This window comes from Coffea arabica, chromosome 11e, assembly GCF_036785885.1.
Source record: "Coffea arabica cultivar ET-39 chromosome 11e, Coffea Arabica ET-39 HiFi, whole genome shotgun sequence".
NCBI lineage: Eukaryota > Viridiplantae > Streptophyta > Magnoliopsida > Gentianales > Rubiaceae > Coffea > Coffea arabica.
Window position 1 is genome coordinate 14086856 of NC_092331.1, and position 6571 is coordinate 14093426.

A 6571-nucleotide genomic window follows, 5' to 3' on the forward strand; every position below is an offset into this window, starting at 1 on the left:
GATTTATTGTAAGTCTAAATAATAGAGAAAAATAAGGGCCTAGTACTTGTTTAATTTGCTCCTCGTGGGATCGACTCGATACATACCTTACATTACGATTTCGGCCTGTATACTTGCACTCAATGGGTATAAAATCGAATTTAAACTTGCATTGATAAAAAAATCCCATCAAGTTTTTTGCGCCGTTGCCGGAGAGCTGCAATATTAGAGCCTAATCATCTCTATTAAGTTAGATATTTTCATTGTTTTTATTCAAGTTGTTTATAGTTGATTTTAATAATTAAAACTGTAAAATTTCTCTTGTTTTTATTTGTAGTGTATGCACCGATCAAATCGAGAAGTTGCACTTTTCGATCCTGAAATTGAAAGGACACTACGGAGACAAAAGAGAAATACATCGCATCAAGAGGAACAAGAGGTTTGGCAGCTGATAGAGGAAATCTTGATAGAATTACCATTTGAGGAAGAAATGGCGGAAAATGAACCAAATAGGCGAATTCTACGAGATTTTGCTTTACCGGGAACACAAGGTTCTCAAACTAGCATCGCAAGACCAACGGTAAAGGCCAATAATTTTGAGATTAAACTATCACTGATTTAAATGGTACAACAATCTCAATATGGAGGTAATGCTACCGAAGATCCAAATTCTCACTTGTCAACATTTCTTGAAATTTGTGATACAATTAAGTTCAATGGTATTAGTGACGATGCAATTAAATTTCGATTGTTTCCATTCTCACTAAGGGACAAAGCCAAGGTTTGGCTACAATCTCATCCTCCAAACACTTTTACTACTTGAGCTGAATTAGCTAAGGCGTTTCTAAATAAATTCTTTCCACCTGAAAAAATTGTTAAACTTAGAATGGATATAACTAATTTCTCTCAACAGGAAGGAGAGACATTGTATGAAGCTTGGGAGCGCTATCGGGAACTGCAAAAAAGATGTCCTCATCATGGTTTACCAGATTGGCTAGTAGTCCAAACATTTTACAATGGTCTCACCTATCCAACAAAGACGCATGTAAATGCGGCAGTGGGAGGAGCATTGATGGGAAAGACAGCTGAGGAAGCTCAACAATTGATTGAAGAAATGGCTGCTAACAACTACCAATGGGCAAACAAACGAGGTAATACAAGGAGAACCGCAAGTATGCTTGAAGTAGATATCTTGAATATGTTAAGTGCAAAGATGGATAATGTGGTTAAGATACTTAATAGGCAAGTTGGTTCTAGTTCTAATCAAGGAGTAGTTGTTGCATGTTGTACTACTTGCGGAGGAGATCATGATGATTCTATGTGTTCTAGCAGCGAACAGGTTCAATATCTCAACAATTACAACCGTCTACCCTAAAATAATCCATATTCTAATACCTACAATCCAAGATGGCGTAATCACCCGAATTTTGGATGGAAGGATCAAGGGAACCAACAAAGATCAGTTAATCCACCGGATTTTCAACCGAAGCAACCACTTCTGGAGTCTAAACCAGCTTGAAAATTAGCAATTGAGAAGCTAACAAATGTATCAAATGATAAAATTGAAAAGCTAGCTAGTGCCACTACTCAATGGTTTGAAAGAATTGAAGGAAGAATGGACCAACTCACCAATATGTATAGAAATGTAGAGGTCCAATAAGGCCAAATCGCTAATGCGGTTAACAATCGAAACCAAGGGGATTTACCTAGCAAGACTGAGGTAAACCCAAGGAAGCATGTGAAAGCCATAACCCTCAGAAGTGGTAAGGAAGTAGGTGAACTACCTGTAGTTGAAAGTGAGAGAAAATATGAAAGAAGAGAAAACAAGCAGTTGAGCAATTTGGAAGATGATAACAAGACAATTGAAGGGAAAGAAAAGGTGGAAGAGTATGAGCCGCAAATAGAAGAAACAACACCAATTCCTCCACCGGTGCCATTTCCTCAAAGATTGAAGCCTTTGAGAAATGATAAAGAATTTGAGAAGTTTGTCAACATTTTCAAACAATTACATATTAACATTCCTTTTGTTGATGTTATTTTGCAGATTCCTTCATACGCAAAGTTTTTCAAGGAGATAATGACTAAGAAAAGTAAGTTAGTAGATAGCGAGACAATTGCATTAACGGAAGAATGTAGTGCCATCATACAAAATAAATTGCCACCAAAGTTGAAAGATCCAGAGAGTTTCACAGTTCCTTGCACTATTGGTAATGTAGAATTCTCTAAACCACTTTGTGATCTTGGTGCTAGTGTGTCATTGATCTCTTTAACTGTGGTTAGGCAATTGGGGTTGAAAGAGTTAAAATGTAGTAACATTTCCTTGCAATTGGCTGACAGGTCTATTAGACATCCAATGGGCATATTGGAGAATGTGCTTATTAAAGTATAGAAATTCATTATTCCTGTCGATTTTGTTGTTTTAGATATGGAGGAAGATGTCAATGTACCTATTATACTTGGTAGGTCATTTCTGGCCACCGCAGGTACAATAATAGATGTTAAACGTGGTAAGTTCAAGTTCCAAATAGGTGAAGAGAAGTAGAATTTGATTTGAGTAAAGTGAAGAAGTATCTCTCTTTTACTGACCATGTTTATTCTGTTGACATATGTGATGAATTGGCATTAAAGATGAGTCAAGTTAATCTTGATAATGATTCTCTTGAACTTTGTCTTAATGGTATAGGTTTACAAGAGAAACAAGTTGAAAAAATGACTGAATTTTTGCAGGCACAGGTTCCTTATAAAAGGAGAAATGCATATGAGGAGTTAGGACTGAGCAAAGGGCTACCTCCACCATCGTGTGAGCAAGCTCCACGGCTTGAGTTTAAGCCGCTGCCTAAGCACCTCAAATATGTATTTCTTGGAGAAAAAGAGACATTGCCGGTGATTGTAAATTCTGCACTAGATGAGGAACAACTAGGCAAACTCTTACGTGTTTTGAGGAAGCATTTAAAGGCTATAAGATGGACAATTTCTGATATCAAAGGAATTAGTCCAACTATTTGTATGCACAAGATTTTGTTAGAAGAAAACTCTAAACCGGTGGTTGAGACTCAAAAAAGGTTAAATCCAAATATGAAAGAAGTGGTAAGAGTAGAAATCCTTAAATGGCTGGATGCAGGTATAATTTTTCCAATTTCTGATAGTGTTTAGATTTCTCCTATTCATGTGATACCAAAGAAAGGGGGGATAACCATAGTCCGTGGTAACAATGATGAAATAATTTCATCTAGAGTTGTAGTTGGGTGGCGAGTTTGTATAGATTATAGAAAACTGAATACAGCTACTAGAAAGGATCATTTTCCTTTTCCTTTTCTTGATCAAATGGTAGAAAGATTGGCTGGATATGAATTTTATTATTTCTTGGATGATTTTTCAGGATACAATCAAATAGTCATTGCACCGGAAGATCAAGAGAAAATCACATTCACTTGTCCTTACGACACCTTTGCATTTTAAAGAATGTCTTTTGGACTGTGCAATGCATCGGCCACCTTCCAACGATGCATGATGGCAATTTTCTCTGATTTTAATGAGAAAATTATGAAAATCTTCATGGATGATTTTTCTGTATTTAGATCCACTTATGATAATTGTCTTAACAATTTAGATCTAATTTTGCAGAGATGTGAAGAAACAAACCTTGTACTCAATTGAAAAAAATGTCACTTCATGGTTTGTGAGGATATTGTGCTAAGCCACAAAATTTCTTCAGAAGGTATTGAAGTAGATCAAGTCAAGATAGAGGTTATTGAGAGAATGCCTCCATGTATCAATGTGAAAGGCATTCGCAGCTTTTTTGGACACGTGAAATTTTATCGGCGATTTATTAAGGATTTCTCCAAGATTACTAGACATTTATGTGAATTACTTGCAAAAGATATTCCTTTTCATTTTAATGATGAGTGTTTATTTACTTTTAATAGGTTGAAGAAGGAACTTGTCTCCGCACCCATAATAGCATCACCGGATTAGAACTTACCATTCGAATTGATGTGTGATGCAAGTGATTTTGCAGTTGGAGCTGTTCTTGGGCAAAAACATGATAAGCGATTTCATGTCATTTATTATGCAAGTAAAATGTTAAATGAATCCCAAGTCAACTATGCAATAACAGAGAAGGAGTTGCTAGCAGTAATTTTTGCATTGGATAAGTTTAGATTGTACTTAGTAGGATCTAAAGTTATCATTTATACCGATCATGCAGCACTCAAATATCTTTTAAATAAGAAAGATGCAAAACCTCGACTAATTCGATGAATTTTATTATTGCAGGAATTTGATTTGGAGATCAAAGATAAAAAAGGATCCGAGAACTTAGTCGCTGATCATCTTTCTAGACTGGAAAACATACCTCAGGAAGACCATTCATCCATTAAAGAAAAATTTTCAGATGAGTTTTTAATGGCAATTTATAAGACACCATGGTATGCTGATCTAGTTAACTTTGAAGTTAGTGGAGTGATACTAAGTGATTTGAATTCTCATCAAAGGAAAAAATTCTTAAATGATGCTAAACAATATTTTTGGGAAAAACCGTTCTTTTACAAACATTGTGCGGATGGAATAATTAGAAGATGTGTTCCGGAAGAAGAGATACATAGTATTTTAAGGCATTGTCATACCCTTAAAACGGGAGGTCATTTTAGTACAACTAAAACCGTAGCAAATATATGACAATCTGGATTTTATTGGCCTACTATGTATCGAGATGCTAGAAATTGGGTTAAAAGTTGTGATCAATGCCAAAGAACCGGTAATATCTCAAGAAAGAATGAAATGCCTTTGACTACATATTTGAAAGTTGAGCTATTTGACGTTTGGGGCATTGATTTTATGGGACCATTCCCTAGATCATATAATAATAAGTACATCCTTTTAGCAGTTGATTATGTCTCTAAATGAGAGGAAGCCATTTCTTCACAAACAAATGATGCTAAAGTTATGCTTAAGTTCCTTAAACGGAACATATTTTGTAGGTTTGGAGTCCCAAAGGCAATAATAAGCGATGAAGGTAAGCATTTTTGTAACAAAATTATTGACACCTTACTGCTTAAATATGGATACAGGCATAAAAAGTCACTCCCCTATCATCCTCAAGCTAATGGTGAAGCGGAGTTGGCTAACCGAAAAATTAAAATCATTTTGGAGAAAATGGTCAACCGATCGAAAAAGGATTGGACAAACAAGGTTGAAGATACTTTGTGAGAGTATAGAACGGCATTTAAAACGCCGTTGGGAATGTCTCCATATAAACTTGTTTATGGGAAAGCGTGTCATTTACCTGTAGGAATAGAACATAAAGTTTATTGAGCCATTAAAGCTATTAATTTTGATTTTAAATCTGCAGGTGAAAAGAGAATGCTCGAGTTAAGCGAATTGGAGGAATCGCGATTAACTTCGTATGAGAATCCCAAGATTTACAAAGAAAAAGTGAAATTTTGGCATGATAAACACATTCTTCCTAAGCATTTTGAAAAAGGGCAAAAGGTGTTATTGTTTAATTCAAGGCTTAAATTATTCCCTGGAAAGTTTAAGTCTCGATGATCCGAGCCATTTGAAGTGGTTTGCATGTTTCCTTATGGAGCAGTGAAAATAAAAGGAGAAAATGGTGCCTCATTTAAAGTGAATGGTCAAAGATTGAAACTCTATTTGGCCGGAGAAAAGGTTCCTAAAGGAGTAATTTACTTCTTAGGAAACGCAATGGAGAGTTAAAGAAACTATAGAGGAGTCGAGCTTAACGACTCTAAACAAAACACTTGTTGGGAGGCAACCCAATAATAATATTGTAGTTGTGTGTTTTTATGTGTTTCTTACATTTTGGTGTGATTTAATTGACTAATTAGATGTATTTCACTTGTTTGTAGGAGGTACCGGAGTTTCATCATCCATTTTAGAGGTATAATTGAAGAACAAGTATAAAAAGGGAGGTTTTCTTATCAAATTGTGTTTTAAGTGCTTAAAATTCCCATGCATATATACAATGTTGCATTTCCAGTATATTCAAGTGAGTTTTGGTGATAACATGTTTATAAATGCTCATGGACTCATTTGATATGCATTTAATGCCCAAAAGTGCCATTTTGATGTAAAAGTGCAAAAATGATCAAAGAACCTCACCCCTTGATTTGCAATGTAGATGTGTTGGATGTGTTTCGAGAGGTTGGATATTGTATTTATGGTATATTACATGTGCGTGGGAGGTTGGAATTGATAAAAAGTTTGTTCAATGTGTAATTTGGAATTGGCCGGAAAAGGGAGAAAAAATTTGACAAATTGCAGTTTCTACAATTAGTGCAGAAAAAGACAGAGCCGAGCTCGGATCCGACTCAACCCAGACGGATCCGACCTCGGATCAGCTTGATGATCAAAGGTGAAATTGGAGATCCGAAAGGATCCGAGGGCTCGTCTGTGTTTCTGGTGAGACGGATCCGAGGGCTCGTCTGTGTTTCTGGTGAGACGGATCCGAGCTCTAGGATTCGAGCCTTTACTTAAAAGGATCCGAGTGCAGATCGTGAAAAATGCAAAAGGAAATCCGAACTCGGATCCATCAAAACCAAGTTGGATCCGAGGGCTCAGCTGAACTTCTGGA

General features: G+C 36.1%; 1 non-coding gene across 1 annotated transcript; it reads right to left on the reverse strand.

Annotated features, from left to right (window-relative positions):
• Nucleotides 1–856: 856 nt before the first annotated feature.
• On the reverse strand, nt 857–963 carry LOC113719791 (small nucleolar RNA R71). The gene has a single exon (XR_003455036.2). It is a non-coding gene; the product is annotated as a small nucleolar RNA R71 (small nucleolar RNA).
• Nucleotides 964–6571: the final 5608 nt, after the last annotated feature.